Source organism: Neophocaena asiaeorientalis, unplaced genomic scaffold (assembly GCF_003031525.2).
Source record: "Neophocaena asiaeorientalis asiaeorientalis breed wild unplaced genomic scaffold, Neophocaena_asiaeorientalis_V1.1 scaffold124, whole genome shotgun sequence".
Classification (NCBI taxonomy): Eukaryota; Metazoa; Chordata; class Mammalia; order Artiodactyla; family Phocoenidae; genus Neophocaena; species Neophocaena asiaeorientalis.
Window position 1 is genome coordinate 16,187,715 of NW_020174135.1, and position 17,131 is coordinate 16,204,845.

Consider the following 17,131-nt stretch of genomic DNA (forward strand, 5'->3'; position numbering starts at 1 on the left):
TATTATATTAGTTTCAGGTATGCAACATAGTGATTCAATATTCTTATAGCTTGTACTCTGTTTAAAGTTATTATAAAATATTGACTATATCCCCTGCTCTATACAGTATATCCTTGTACCTTATTTTATACATAGTAGTTTGTACTTCTCTTTTTTTTTAATCCTCAAACTAGCCAGTTGCTTGGTTTGATTTTTTTTAATTTATTTATTTTTGGCCACAGAGCATGTGGGAATCTTAGCTCCCCGACCAGAGAACAAGCCCATGCCCCCTGCAGTAGAAGCACAAACTCTTAACCAGTGGACAACCAGGGAAGTCCCAGAATGTACCTCGTAGTCTCCTACCCCTATCTTGCCCCTCTCCTCTTCACTCCCCCACCACTAGTAACCACTAGTTTCTTCTTTATATCTGTGAGTCTGTTTCTGTTTTGTTATATTCATTTGTTTGTTTTTTAGATTCCACGTGTAAGTGATAACATACAGTATTTATCTGACTTATTTCACTAAGCGTAATACCCTCAAGGTCCATCTATGTTGTTACAAATGGCAAAATTTCATTCTTTTCTGTGGCTAAGTAATATTCCATTGGATATATGTACCACATCTTCTTTATCCATTCATCTGTTGATGTACACTTAGGTTGATCCTTATCTTGGCCATTATCAATAATGCTTAAAAAAATGCTGCTATAAACATTGGGGTGCATGTATCTTTTTGAATTAGTGTTTTTGTTTTCTTCGGCTATATACCTAGGAGTAGAATTTCTGGATCATACAGTAATTCTATTTTTAGTTTTTTGAGGAACCTCCATACTATTTTCCACAGTGGCTGCACCAGTTTACATTCCCACCAACAATGTACAAGTGTTCCCTTCTCTCCACATCCTCGCCATGATTTGTTATTTCTAGACTTTTTGATGACAGCCATTCTGACAGGTATGAAGTGATATCCCATTGTGGTTTTGATTTGCATTTCTCTGATGACTAGCAATGTTGATCATCTTTCCATGTGCCTGTTAGCCATCTGTATATCTTCTTTGGAAAAATGTCTAATTCAGGTCTTCTGCCCTTTTTTTAGTCGGGTTTTTTTTTTAATACTGAGTTGTATGAGCTGCTTATGCCACTGCCATCTGTGGAACAAAGGGGCAGGTGTGCAGAGTACTGCTGGCTCGTGAGGCAGAGGATGTCTGTTTGCTTAAGGAGTTAAAAGTAGCTTGAGATGAATAGTCATTAGTTCGAAGTTCTAAACATGAGAGAATCTGCCCAGTGTTCACTGATAGAGTTTTTAGTTTTGAATTTGCTCCTCTTGCAAGGGCACTTGTAGTGGTAGACCTTGCAAAATAAAAGAATGATAGAGAATGAGGCAAACATCTCCCCTATTATCAACCCAAAAAAATGAAATTCCAATCCCCCCCAAAAAAATATAAGCCTCTTTGCTAGGTAATTGATATTAATACCCCAGGCTGTATGGCCATAGGATAAACACGAAGCATCTCTTCCTAGAGTACTAAGTATTTAAAATATAAGTAATTTAAAATAAGCACAGCAGTATTAGAGTATAATGCCATATCCACAAGCACTTAAAAACTAACATTTTAGACCTCAAAGAAATGTTGTACTTGTGGGGTGGGGACGCGAGGACGGGATACTTGAGCGTCAGTATCCAGACTCTGTGAGGGATCCTTACTCTGTTTTCTCTGCCTTTACTTATTTTATTTTTAAAAGTTTTTTTTTTTTTTTTTTTGCGGTACGCGGGTCTCTCACTGTTGTGGCCTCTCCCGTTGCGGAGCACAGGCTCCAGACGCGCAGGCTCAGCGGCCATGGCTCACGGGCGCAGCCGCTCCACGGCACGTGGGATCTTCCCGGACCGGGGCACGAACCTGCGTCCCCTGCATCGGCAGGCGGACTCTCAACCACTGTGCCACCAGGGAAGCCCTAAAAGTTTTTTATATAAATCTCTCTATCGTCTTTTACTTAATCAGATCCAAAGAATGGGAAGCCTCCACTTTTTAGTTATCATTTATTGAATTATTTCTACATTTTGGGCATCTACTAAGCCTTCTCTCTGTATGAACTCATTGAATCTTCAGAATTCTATGAGATAATAAGAATAGCACCACTGTAGTACTTATATCGTATTGACTATGTGCCACGTACTCTGAGTTTCACACGTATACACTTGTTATACATCTATAAGTTGTATATATATATCCTGCACCACCACCCTGGGATAAGTATATCATTACCATCCTCATTTCACAGATGAGAAATCTGAAGCCCAGAAATGAATATCTTACCCAAGTTCATTCAGCTGGGAAATGGCAAAGCTGGGCTTAGAAATTCATCACCACTGGCCAATGATTTAATCAAGCATGCCAACATGGCCAGCTTGCAGGGCCCATGTTGGGAACCACTGCACTCTACTACCTGTGTGGGTACCATCCCCATCCTATTTTACAGACGAGGAAACCGAGGTGGTGGGGGACGCCATGTGATTTCACCAGTGTCACCCAGCGAGTCAATGGAGGAGGTCACATTCAAATCCAGGTGTCTTTGACCCCAAAGCCCCCACTGTTGACTATCACATTATACTACCTTTCTCAATATCTTCTAGAACCTTCTCCTCTCATGCACAGTATCACCTCCGCCATCACAGATATTTATACCTTCAATCATTATTAACATTACAAAGGTCTTTCATATGCTCTGCTTTAGTGTATATAAAATACTTTTGACCATGCCTGGAAATGGAATATTTATATTTATATGTGTGTGTGTGTGTGTGTGTGTGTGTGTGTGTGTGTGTGTGTGTATGGTGGGGGGTGGAGAGAATCTCTCTAGAATTGTTACTATAACTCCATAAAGTGGGAATTATTATCACCTAGATTGTGGATGAATTCAACATGTGCTCTTAGTACTTGCCAGGCATTGTTCTGGGCCCTGTGGATGCAACAGGGAACAACCAGACAAAAATTCTTGCCTTCATGGGTTTACATTTGAGTTAGTAGGCACAGACGGTGGACAGATTTTTTAAATATAGAATGGCAGATGGCGATAAGAGCTAAGGATTACAAATAAAATAGGAACTGGGGTAGGGAGCATGGGAAGGGGAGGCAACTGTTGTAGCATCAAGCACGATGGTCAGGGGACCTGCACAGGGATGTAACATTTGAACCTGAAGGGAGAGGATGGGGTTTGAGAGAGGTGAAGTGACTCGCCCGTGACCCTCACCATCGGCCACTAACTCCTAACCCTGTGCTTGCTCCCTGATTCCAGCGGTTGTTTTAGTTGCATAAAATCAGGAGATGTCAGAGATGGAGGTGATTGTTGCAGGGTGGCCATAAGTTTCTCTTCATGTCTACGACAAAGAAGATCCTAAGCTTATTACACGAAAAATGGAATCTTTGTGTCAACTCAGTGACTATTGGTGGCTTCCTAGATCAGTGTTGAGCAGGATTCAGAGGTTAGGTCTGGGCTCAGAGCAGAGTGATGTTTGCCCAAGTTCAGGAGGAGGAGTGGTGACATGAGTTAACCAACCCCCTGTCCCTCAGCTAGTGTGACCCTCTCATTACATGGATGAGGAACCAGATGCAGCTGGAGTGGAACACAGTGAGTGGCTGGGTTTCTTTTGTTTTTTTTTTTTTTGCCATGCTGGTGGCTTGTGGGATCTTAGTCCCCCGACCAGGGGTTGAATCTGGGACCATAGCAGTGAAAGCACCGAGTCCTAACCACTGGACCACCAGGGAACTCCCTGAATTTTTTTTTTTTTGCGGTACGCGGGCCTCTCACTGTTGTGGCCTCTCCCGTTGCGGAGCACAGGCTCCGGACATGCAGGCTCAGCGGCCATGGCTCACAGGCCCAGCCGCTCCGCAGCATGTGGGATCTTCCCGGACCGGGGCGTGACCCCGTGTCCCCTGCATCGGCAGGCGGACTCTCAACCACTGCGCCACCAGGGAAGCCCCCTGAATTTTTTAAATGGTCATCAACATGAAACATTTTATGCCTTAAGTACTTTCATGATTGAGTTCATTGAAGTAAAAGAAATGGAGTAAAACACTGTTGGTCACCATGAGAAATGTCCCTGCCTTTGAACCTGTGATTTTTCTCAGGGAGACATTTTTTCCTGGGTTTTGGGCAAGCCTCCAAAAATGTGGTTCCCCTCTTCTTCCTTGTGGATTCAGGGAGGAGGGAAAGGTACATCTGCTTCCTTTCCTATCCCACACCCACAAAGATGCTCCTTGGACTTAGATAAAAGAACACAAAAGATGCTCCTTGGACTTAGATAAAAGAACACAAGTCAACATGTTTCTTTATCACTTACCCTGGTAAAAGAAGATACCCACATCGTTCACCCTGTCAAACAGGGAGAGAGGTCCCCCTTATCCCATGCAGCCAAATGTCCCTGAAGAAATCTGAAGCAACGTTTAAAGTAGTGCAATCATGTTTAAAATGCCCAAGGAGTATGCACTTTTTAAATTATGCATAAACTGAGTTGTATATAATAAAACAAAATCCCTTGATTTATTTGTTTGGTAACTTTTGTTTTTCTTGTCTACTGGGTTTCTCTAAAGTATACAACTATGTTTAGGCATAAGCCGTTTTCATGGTTATCTTAGTGTCTACATTACCCTCCATGTTTTCAAGTGCTTATACCTTCAATCACACCACCTGTGGCTCAGGAACCCCATCTATATGTAATACACTGGAATTACGAGAGGGCAGCAGAAAGAACCGATCTTCTTGCCGATAGCTGCTTCAAATAAAGAGTGTGACTTGAGGCTAGGCAAAAGGAGGTTGATTATTTTAGACTGAAAAGTTCTCAAGAACAAAAATGATGATGCCAGACTCCAGAGGATGGTCCTGTGTTGGTTTACTGGTTGGAAGAAGATCTCCCTGTTCCCCACCCACCTCAAAACACACACACACACACACACACACACACGCACACACACACACTATTGGGCTCAGTGACACCGTATAACAACAGTAACAGGCTTGAGCACAGACACAGCTGCACTAGGCTGCTACGGCTGGTGGGCCTTCCCCAGGGACAAGGGTCAACCTCTACTCACCTGGGTGCGGGGAGGGTCTTATGTCCACCTGTGGTCAACCTAGGAGTCAACAGACAAAATCAGGTTCAAGTGTGATTCGTAAAAGTATTTCATTCTGAGACGACTTCGTGCAGCCTTCTTGAGTGTGAAGGGTTGAACTAAGTGGAATTATAAAATAATCATCTTCAATTATTCCTGTGGTCATGGATTCATCCATTTCAGTAGGTATATCCCATGCAGCTCTTTGTACCATTGCTGTTCTGAGCGCTGGGTTTACAAAGATTAATAGGACAGACTGGGTCCCAGGCCAAAAACTTACAAAAACTTACTAGAGGAGAGCTGACCAGTAGAAATACAATGTGAGCCACATGCGAGACACATATGTAATTTTGAATTTTCTATTAGCCACAGTTTAAACAGCAAAAAGAAACAGGAGAAATTGATTATAATAATATATTTTATTTAACCCAATATATCCAAGAGGTTAGTAAGGAGATATTTTCCTTCCTTCTCCTACACTAAGTCTTCAGTATCTGGTGCGTATATTCCAGCTATTGCATGCCTCAGTTTGGACCTGGCAGGTTTCAAGTGTTCAGTAGCTACACACGGCTCACAGCTACTGTCTGAGACTGTGCAGCTCTAGAAAACACAGTTCTACGTGCCACAATTTACATGGTGTACAGAGACTTATTTTATTTTTGAAAGACATTTTATATGCATATTCACAGAATGGCTAAACAAATTGTAGTATATATGTAGTGTATAATATATAATACTCATATATTATATAGCAGTGAAAATTAATGAACCAGAGTTATACATACCAAACCAATGGGTTACTCAATGTTGAATAGGAAGGGCAGTTGCAGTAAAATGCAGGTAGTATTATTCTATTTATAAAATGTTTCAAAATATGCAAAATTAAATAATATATCGTTTAGAAATACATGCATATGTATTAAAATATAATATAAAGAAATGCCTGGGAATGATAAATTCCAAATTAAGTATAAACCTTACATTCAAAGAGAAAGAAAGGAATACAGAGGGGGCTCGTATAGTGGTAATATAGAAGTAATATTTTATTCCTTCCGCTGGGTGGTGAGTACATGGAGATGTGTTATGGTGCCCTTTACCCTTTAAAATTGTCTTAATTAATTCATGGCCGAAATGTCCAGGGAATTAAAAACAACTACACCTTATCTTGATATTACTATTATCATTATTATTAGTGTTATTATTTTGGTAATAGCTTACAACTCTCAGTAAGCTGACTCTACTTGAGAAGAAAATCTTTAGGAGATAAAAGAAGGGTAGAGATCGGATACCGTACATGAAAATAGTCAAATCTGTAGGTCCCTCAAGTGTTTAAAAGCCAGACTTGAACTTGCAGCTCTTTCTACCCATCAGCTAAGAAAGGACTGACACTTTCAAGAATCCTTCACTTATAAGAGGTGGAGTAGAGAGTGTAGGAAACTGATGTCATCTTCTCCACCCCTGACAGCAGACAGCAGAGAAAGGGAGGCTAGATGGTTCTCGGAGATAAAAGACAAGTCATAAAACCACCTTGTCAAAAACCAGGTCTGATTACCCAGCCTCCGTTTTTCCCTAGCCTGCCATGTGGAACACAAACTCCAACCTGATTAGGTCTTGGGCATGACATTCACCTTCAACTCAGCCCTGATGTGAATGTTGAGGGATCCCTTATGGAAAAGTCTACTGTAACCACAAGCCTTATCTGCTTCATAAGATGGCCAAACATCACAGACTTGGATCATTCATTCTAAGATGAGAAGTAACTGTGGCCCTTGAGCCTGTGGAATATACTGGCCACGAGTCTATGCTTAGATAGAGACCAAAAGATAAGATTGCCACTGTCTACCCTGACAGTTGAGGTCACTGATAGGAGCTGGATATCAATACGTGGATTTGAATTTTATTCTATCAATTCACAAGAGAGGAAATGAGGGCAAAAGCATTTGTCACTTGTGGAAATTTTTAATTTTTCTGGATGAATTACAGTTATTTATTGCATTCTTCCACATACTCAAAATTGCTTTCAAGGGAATTCCCTGGTGGTCCAGTGGTTAGGACTCCGTGCTCTCACTGCCGAGGGCCAGGGTTCAATCCCTGGTTGGGGAACTAAGATCCCACAAGCTGCATCATGGGCAAAAAAAAAAAAAAAAAATTTTTTAAAAAAAAAAAAAAAAGCTTTTGAACCAAAATATGAAGTGAGTAAAATTTGACTTTTGTTCCTTCATTCGTGGTTCCCTCCCCTTGCCTTATTATTTTTCTTTAGATGGTGAAATCAGTTAGGATACCAGGTCATCTGCTATAACAGAGAGGGCCCAGAATAATACTGCCTTAGTATACTCTTAGGTTACAGGTTTATTTCTCTGACACATGAAAGTCCAAGCTAGTATGACAATGCCAGCCATACCAGAGGTTCTTTTAGGGCCTCAACGCTTACCTAGTTACTTTGCAGTCTTCAGCTTGTGGTTTTTTAAACTTCTCGTGATCCAGCCGGGCTGCTCCTTGCCCTGCTAACTCGATCAGTCAAGGGCATGACCTGAAAATTAAACACAGCACTTCTGCTCAAGCCCCATTGGCCAGAATTTAGTCCTATGTCCACACTAAGTGGCAAGGGGGTGGGAGGGTTGATTTAAAGCACTGAACAGGGGGCTTCCCTGGTGGTGCAGTGGTTGAGAATCTGCCTGCCAACGCAGGGAACACAGGTTCGAGCCCTGGTCTGGGAGGATCCCACATGCCGCAGAGCGGCTGGGCCCGTGAGCCACAGCTACTGAGCCTGTGCGTCTGGAGCCTGTGCTCCGCAACAAGAGAGGCCACGACAGTGAGAGGCCCACGCGATGAAGAGCGGCCCCCGCTTGCCACAACTAGAGAAAGCCCTCGCACAGAAACGAAGACCCAACACAGCCAAAAATAAATAAATAAATAATAATAATAATAAAAAGCACTGAACAGTGATTTGGATTCAAAATGAAGGGCTGAGTAATTTAGAAAAGGTTACATCTGTTCACTATGTGATACATTGGCGACTAATTCAAGGCTGCGCTATGGAGGAGAGCCAGAAGGCCTGAGCGCACCAAGAAGATGCTGACAGACTCTGGTGACAGGAAGTGACCCTCTGGCCGGGAGAGGAGAAATCATAAGTAAAGGAGAGAAATTAGGGGATTTTTCCAAGAGGGGGCTTGTGGTGTTCCCTTTCTTCTATCAACCCAGAGCTTCCTGATCATTTGCAAGATTTACCATGTACAGGAGGATCCTGGGAGGCCCTGAGAAATTTACATTGGGAGTAAATTAATTATATTGTTTTGTCAAAACATGCCACTCGCCAGCTCAAATTCCACACTCTAAGCAAAGTCAAAAGTTCTTACCTTGGTCACAAAGCCCGTTGTCATCTGGCCCCCACTTGCATCCTCCAACTCCGTCTCCCATCGTCTCATCCGTTCTTTACTGCGTGACAACCGCATGGCTCTCCTGGCGATTCCTAAAGGACACAGAGCATGTTTCTGCCTCAGGGACTCTGCACTCGCTGTTCCCCAGTCTGGATTGTTCTTCCCCCAAATATGTACAAAGCTGGCTCTCCCCCACCCCTTTCAAGTCTGTGCTCAAATGTCACCTCTTTCAAGAGGCAATCCCTGACTGCTCTCTTTAAAACGGTGCTACTCAAAGTAGGGTAACACACTGGAGTTAGTCTGTGAATTGTTTGTTACCAGTTTGCTATAAGTACAGAAGCTTTGAGGGTGTTTCCCCAGAATGGGGGTTTTAGAGGAGTTCATGTGTGGCTGAATTCAGGTACTGAGTCACTTATGGTGTGAACTAAATGCTAGTAGGACTTCGTGATACTGTGTGATATTTTAAGGTTAGTGTGTCAACTGTAACCCAAAATATTAAAAAATTTGTAGAAAATATAAGCATGCATTTATTTTTTTATAACATATTACATGATCTTTTTTGGGAGGGGCTGGTACGCGGGCCTCTCACTGTTGTGGCCTCTCCCGTTGCGGAGCACAGGTTCCGGACGCACCGTCTCAGCGGCCATGGCTCACGCGCCCAGCCGCTCTGCGGCATGTGGGATCTTCCCGGACCGGGGCACGAACCTGTGTCCCCTGCATCGGCAGGCGGACTCTCAACCACTGCGCCACCAGGGAAGTCCATATTTATTATTTTTTTCATGCTTGGGCATTTAAATTTTGTTCTTAAATAATCTCTGTGAGTTGTTACTGACAAATTAAAAGAGGCCTTCACAGAATACTCTGTAAATAGTTCTCTTCTAATATGACACTGGAAGTGTGAATAATTCTTGTTCTAAACAGATGAAAAATCAAGTTTGGTATATTTTTACATTTTTAACGTTCTAAAAGATTATTGAAACATCTTGATGTACTATAGAAATTTGATAAAATATAGGCAAATCTGGTAAAGATCACCTTGAGTTAGATTTGCAAGCCTCCTTCCATCTTTTCCTGCCTCAGGAACATGTTACATATCAATATCAACACGAGATAAAGAGGCATTTGGAAGAAAAATCCTCAAATTGTTGGAGGTCTCTGGTTCCCTAAACTCAACAATTTCTAATTGTTTCAACTCTAGGTCAGAAGTGAGGGGAAATTTTGTTTATGTGTGTTGACTGTTGTGTATGGAAATGATAATGTGGAGGCTGGTTTGTATTCATAGTTATACTGTGGTGGATAGAATCATGGTCCCCCAAAGATGTCCATTGTCCTAACCCCAGAATCTATGAAATGAACTTTGAAAATGTGGTTACGTATGCTGGTGTGGGAGGTACTACAGTCTATTTTCATATTGGTAGAGCCAGCGTTGGCTGCAAATTTAGAACTACCTGGTGAGTAGTTGCAAATCTTGGTGCCTGGCCACAGCCAACAATTAAATCAGTATTTTAAAAATTCCCCAGGTGATCCTAACATGCGTTCAAGCTTGCGTGACACTAGTCTGGAGCAACGCTTCTCAAACTTTAACATGCATATCATCACCTGGGGGTCTTGTTAAATGCAAATTCCAATTCAGTGGGTCTGGGGCGAGCCTGAGATTCTCTAGTTCTAACAAGCTCCCAGGTGATGCTGCTGCTGCTGGCCCAGGGACCACACTTTGAGTAACAAGCCTCAAGATAATACGTGGCACGCTACAGGAAGGTGCAACTAATGAACAATTACAAGGACAGTAGGCAAGACTTTAGAAAAAAATCTTCAGACACATTATTTTCATATTATGATAAAATATATCGAATTTAAAATTTATCATCTTAACCATTTTTAATGTTCAGTTCAGCGGCATCAAGTAGATTGTTTTGCAACTATCACTACCATCCATCTCCAGAACTTTTTCATCTTCCCCACCTGAAACTCTATACCCACGAAACACTAACTTCTCATCCCTCCTCCTCCCCTCGGTCTCTGGCAACCGCCATGCTACATTCTGTCTCTATGAATTTGACTCTGGGAACCTCCATGAGTGGAATCATATAATATTTGTCTTCTTGTGGCTGGCTTATTTCACTCCATGTTGAGGAGTGTATCAGAATTTCCTTCCTTTTTAGGGCTGAATACTATTCTATAGTGCTCATAGAGACATCGTGTTTCAGTAAATTTATCTCTGTAGGAAATGGATAGGATCATCCGTTTTGACTGCAGAAGAACACAGCCAGAGAGCTTCAGTGCATAAGGAATCTGTTAGGTAGGGCAAAAGTCACTGCCCTAAATAGGCTGTCCTTTGTAATATGAAAATGACCTAGTTTCATAGGGCCAGGGGCCCTGACTGACCATTCTTTTCCCATTTAACGTTAATTGGGAAATTCCTGGTGTGAGAAGGAATTATTAATGACCTAACTATGGTAGCAAGAAGTCAGCCACCCACACTGTGATGACAAATCTTCTGGATCAGGAACAGCTGCTGGACCAGGTCCAGGAGGATGAGGTCACCCATGAGCCTTGGCTCCCAGGTGCTGAAGCTGCCTCAAAATGACGGAGAAGCTTTAGGTGGAAACGCCTCAGTGACAACTACACAAAAGCAGCTGATGTCTAGGGCCAGCTCTGGTGACCATTTTTTCCTGGTAGATGTACTGCCTTTCTAAAGAAGGATTAAATAAGGAAAAGAAAAGAAAAAAGAAAAAAACCGAAAGGAAATGAACAGTGACTTCTTTGCTGGACTGAAATGAAAGGTTGACACCCAAGAATAAAACAATGTAAAAAAATTCCAAAGGAAATACTCTGTCTCTGTTTAGAAATGTGAGACCTTACTTCCAGCAAGCCAATAAGAACCAAACTGACAAACAGGGAGAGGGGGGAGGGGGGAGGTTCTTTTCATGAGTCTCAAGTATCAGGAAGCTTTCCCCGAAGGCCCAATCCTGATATAATCTCGCTGTGATCTCTGCAACCCTTGGTTTATGCCTTCCTTGGAGCATAAACTTTTGACCTATCGCTCTTTTTCTGTGTTTAATTCTCATTTGTGAAAAGGGGCTTATCTAGTAACTCTTGAATTGAAGAGATTTGTGTTCTCGATTCCAGAAACAGCTCGGTATTAGTGGAATGATCTTGGTGGCCTTAGATTCAAGAGGCCTACACTATAATCCCCTCTGCCACTTACCAGCTTTGGGCAAGTTATTTATTTACACTGTCTCGGCTTCACTGATCTCATTGGTAAAAGGAAGCTAACAATACCCGCCACATCGGATTATTATGAGGATTACATGAGACGGTGTTTGTAAAAGTGTCTGATTATAGGGGGCACTCTATGAATATTGGTACCCACATCCTCTCTGTATTTATAATCCAGGCACAGTTAGGTAGAAGGATCCAGGGGTGAACAAAACTAGACAACAACCCTCAAAGAACTTACAGTCTAGAGGGGAGACAGATCTTAATCAGTCGCAAATGTCCAGTTGATCTTGGGTCAAGCTCTGTGACAAAGGAAAGGTGCAGAACTCTATGAGGGTCATGAGAGGTGTGGATACGAATCTCAGGAAGGATTTCTCTTGGAAGGGATGACTGGCCCGGGATCTGAAGCATGAACAGGCGTTAGTCAGATAGAGATGGAAGACTGTTCCAGGCAGAAGCTTCCAGATGGGGGAGAAGGGTGGACCATGGCAAGTGAGAGGACTTAGAGCACAGTAGGACATCTGGAGGCAAAGGGATACCCTGAGACAGCGGTGGGGGAGACACCAGACTAGGGGGAGTGCTGTTGGCCACACCCAGGAGTTTTGTCTTTATTCTGAGGCCAAGGGAAGCCTTGGTGTGTGTGTGGGAGGGTCACTTCTGAAGGCTAATATTTCATTTTTAGAAAGCTCCCTGGTCCAGGAGACAGATGATGGTAGAATGGGATGGTGGTGATGGAGATGGAAACATGGAAATGAACTGGAAAGTTTGGGGGAACATAAAACCCTAGGCCTCACATTTTCTACATGTTTATAGAACAATGAATCAGTGGCCTTTTTAATGTATAGGACTGATGGTCGGCCCAGATGCCAACCTGAAGCACATGCAAAATGATGTGTGTGTATAATTTGGCCAGAAAAAAGAACAAAGTACACGCTCCAACACAGACGTACCTTGAAAACATTACGCTAAGTGAAGAAGCCAGTCGCTAAGACCACATATTGTATGATTCCATATATATGAAATGTTAAGAATAGGCAGAAGCTATAGGGACAAAGTAAATTAGTGGCTGCTGGGGACTGGGGAAAATGGGGGGATTAGGGGTGACAGCTAAAAGGTATGGGGCTTATTTTTGATGCGATGAAAATGTAAAATCGAATGTGGGGGTGGTTGAACATCTCTATGAATGTACTAAAAAGCATTAAGTTGTACACTTTAAATGAGTGAATTATATAAAATTACATATATATAATTTTCAAATTATATCTCAGTAAATCTGTTACCAAAACATATTTATGTTTATATATGTTTATATTTATACTTACAGGGGCGAGAAGCCCACAGTCATAAACACTGCCACTCATGGCCAGAAGATTCCAATGGGCATGACCTCCAAGGTGCCCAGGTTGGCATTTCCTGACCCAGCATCCTCAGGGGAGGAAAGCATCCTTAGCCCCACTCTTGACCCTGGCTTCTGACTCCTTCGAGAGAAAATGAGATGGTACTGTCTGCCGACTTCAAGGGACAGAAGAGAGAGGGCATTTAATTTTTTTTAACCACCTCATTGCCACCTTCTTCACTCTGATCTGGAGTGAAGAACTGTCACATGATGGCAGCTGTCACTGGACAGCAGTGGCTCCGAGAGGACAGAAACTCCTACTCATCCTCCAGGTCTCTATTTAGATGTCACCTTCACCGAGGAGCCTTCTGTGACTTCTAAGTATGAGTCAGGCCCCCCCACCACCACCGCCTTCCTACCTGCCTTCTGCCTTGACGGCACTGACCCTCCTGAGTCAGAATTGCTTGTTTCCTTACCTACGATCCCACTGAACTGTCACCTCCTTCAGGGCAAGCATGGACGCTGGGTCACTAGTTGTGTTCCCCAGCTCTACGGGCTTGTGCATAGGATGCGTTCAGTGAGTCTTTAGTGAATAAATGAGACAAACACAGCCCTGAATCTGTTCACAAGGTAGATATCCCAGCTTTCCAAAGATGGCTCATGAAGTCTTAGACAAGAAAAGAGTTTGCAGTTGCAGTGGCCGAAACAGAGATTGGTCTGAGGGCAGTGCTGGGGAGCCAGACCTTTCATAGAGCAAACAGGACAGGAATCAGCGCATGCAAATGACTTCATGCTTCCCTAAAGCAAGGATGGCTTTGCAATTGCTCATGCCTTGGGAATGTCCCTTCCCAAACAACTTCAGGTTGTAACAGCCATGATGCTTGACCTACCACCTTCTTACCTTCTACCCTCTGGGGGAGAAACAATAATCCACCAACGCTGATACCAAGGTATTTCCTTTTTTTTTTCTTTTCCCTTTCTATACATCTGAATTTCTGGGACTTAGGGTTTAAACGAATGTCTCCTTGGGTGGGTCCCAATAAAACATTTTCTAGGAAAATGGACACATACTACCCTATTTTGGTTTTTTTAAAGCTACAAATGTTCAAAACCCCCAACATCTGCAACACAGTGTCATTTGGCTTTTTTTTTTTTTCGACCGCGTGGCTTGCGGGGATCTTAGTTCCCTGACCAGGGATTGAACCCAGGCTCTAGGCAGTGAAAGTGCAGAGTCCTAACCACTGGACCACCAGGGAATTCCCTCATTGGGCGTTATTAATAGCTAAAAAGTACTTGCATTTAATTGAAACACCTTGCACTCACCTCTACTTTGGAAAGGCCAAGCGGGCTGTGCTGGGGCCACTGAAACTTTATTTTGCTTGGGTCTGCCAGACCCTCTGCTCGGGGCCTCCCTTTTCCTCTGCGTAAAATGGGGGGTTGGTTGAGTGGTTTTTTTTTTTGCGGTACGCGGGCCTCTCACTGTTGTGGCCTCTCCCGTTGCGGAGCACAGGCTCCGGACACGCAGGCTCAGCAGCCATGGCTCACGGGCCCAGCTGCTCCGCAGCATGTGGGATCTTCCCGGACCGGGGCACGAACCCGTGTCCCCTGCATCGGCAGGCGGACTCTCAACCACTGTGCCACCAGGGAAGCCCTGGTTGAGTGTTTTAAGGTTGTTTCTATTTCTCCAAGATCACATTCTATTTTTGCTGGCTGACTCCTGTCTTAAAAAGGTGGAAATGTTAGTCGTACCATTTAGTCTCCCCTTACTACAGTGAGGAACTGTATTTAGCTATGAGCCACAGAGAACTGAGTAACGGTGGCTTAAATACACAAAGTCCAGAGGGAGGCAGTCTGGGTTTGTGGTGTGGCACCGTGATGCCATCAGGGACCCAGGCTTTTCTTATCTTTCTGGTCCATCCTCCTCAACAAATGGCTTCCATCTTCAGCGTCCCCTGAGATCCAAGAAGGTGACCAGCTCGGCAGTTATCACGGCCACCCTGCCAATGAGAAGACTAAGAAAGAGGACATGTTTACTTTTAGAGCCTTCTTGGAAGTTCCATCTGTGAATGGAAAATGCTGCTGCCATATTAGTCAACAAGGGATGTTGTAGCCATCAAGCCACTACGGCTGCCCAGGACTGTGCACCCTGAGGGGATTAGGATGGAGAAAAGCAGGATACTGGTCCTAGATAGGTAAGGTGCATGTCAAAGGAATGATTTCAGTGAGCCCAGACACTTGCATCTTACCATACATAGGAAAGTGCTAAATTCATTAACTTGAGATATCTGGTTTTCTTTAATTAATAGTAATCTTTTGAAGTTCCTACTACCTTTGTTGCAAAAACTCCTATATAGCCTGGCCCCCCTTACCTCTTTGGAGCAGTACCACAGAGCTATCTTCTTAGAGGCTGCCTCCTGGGCTTAAGTCCTCAGTTTTGTCCACCAAATAAAACAGAATTCTCAACTTTTAGGTTGTACATTTTTTTCAGTCGACACATCCAATATTCTGCCTATACCTCACGGTCCAGAACTTAGTCCGATGGCTGCCTATAGCTGGAGGGAGACTAGGACATGTGGTCCTTTCACTGGGCACATTGCTGCCCCAAGTATTTTCAGTACCTCCTCTGTAGGGAGGAAGTAGAGAGTAGACGTTGGGCTGGGCACCTAAAGTCTCCACCACACTAGTCTTTAACCTAAACAGCTGTGAGTGTGAATGACAGTCCAAGTGAGATAAAGTTCCTCTTGTGCCCAGGGTGACAGGACTCTTGTGTCCTTCAACCTCGGTTGGTCTCTTGCTTCCGGAACACTGGGCAGTGGCCCCTGGGGATTTCAGGGTCTCTGAGAGAACACCTGCTCCAAGAATTCGGGAAGGATCTCTTCTCAAACTTGATTGGAGCCACTGCCTAAAATTTCACCAATGAAGAGTTATGCCATTGAGATAAAACATTAACTTCTATTTAAAATGAAGATACCCTTGAAAGGGTTAACACATGTGGCTACAACCTGTCATTTCTCTCTTTCAGCTGACACCTAGTGGGAGAGGATGCATTGAATTGTGGGGAGAAGACAGAGCTGTCCCATCACAATCACCAAAGTCCTCTCTTGAAGCCGGTGGGCCATCAGAGGGGGGCCTGAAGTTTTCCAGCACCAAGGGAGGAAGAATAAGCCTGGGAGTGGGAGCTAATATAGGAAGTAGCCCCAGTGGACTTCAGATCAAAGGCTTTGAGGTGTTTTGGGTTTTTTTTGAGTTAATTCTTATTGATCCTGACCTCTGTCATTTGCTGTCCTTCACATTTTATTTTATTTTATCTTATTTTGCTGCACCACTTGGCATGCAGGATCTTAGTTCCCCAACCAGGGGTCGAACCCATGCCTCCTGCAGTGGAAGCGTGGAGTCCTAACCACTGGACCTCCAGGGAATTCCCAAGACTTTGAGTTTTGAAAGGGACCTTGGTGATCATCTAGTCACATACCCATTTTACAGACGATGAAACCAAGCCTGAGAAGGATCACATGGCATGAAGGAAGCACGCAGATGGCTAGTAGCAGGCATAGACCTCAGACCCTATCTCCTGATTCCTAGTCCAGGAATGGTACCACCTTACCAGTCGTTTATTTTGTTCCACAGGGGATTAAGGTCCCCTGGAGAAGGGCTGAAGAAGAGAGGGGAAGGGGTGAGGCTCTGGGGAGCTTTACTGGGGTGGAACCAGGTTTCATGGGGCCTGAAGTTTATACAACTGGTGGAAGGGTGAGCTCCTTAAAAAAAAATACAACTACAGGGGCTTCCCTGGTGGCGCAGTGGTTGGGAGTCCGCTTGCCGATGCAGGGGACACGGGTTCGTGCCCCGGTCCGGGAGGATCCCACATGCCGCGGAGTGGCTAGGCCCGTGAGCCATAGCCGCTGAGCCTGCGCGTCCGGAGCCTGTGCTCCACAACGGGAGAGGCCGCAACAGTGAGAGGCCCGCGTACCGCAATAAAACCCACACAACTACAGAATTAAAAATACAAAATCAGGCAAAAGGCCTTGGAGGGTGCCTGAAGTTTCAGTACCATTAGCTTCTTGGTGAGCCTGCCACTGGGGTCCCCCCATGGATTCAAGCAGGTCAGTTCCTCCA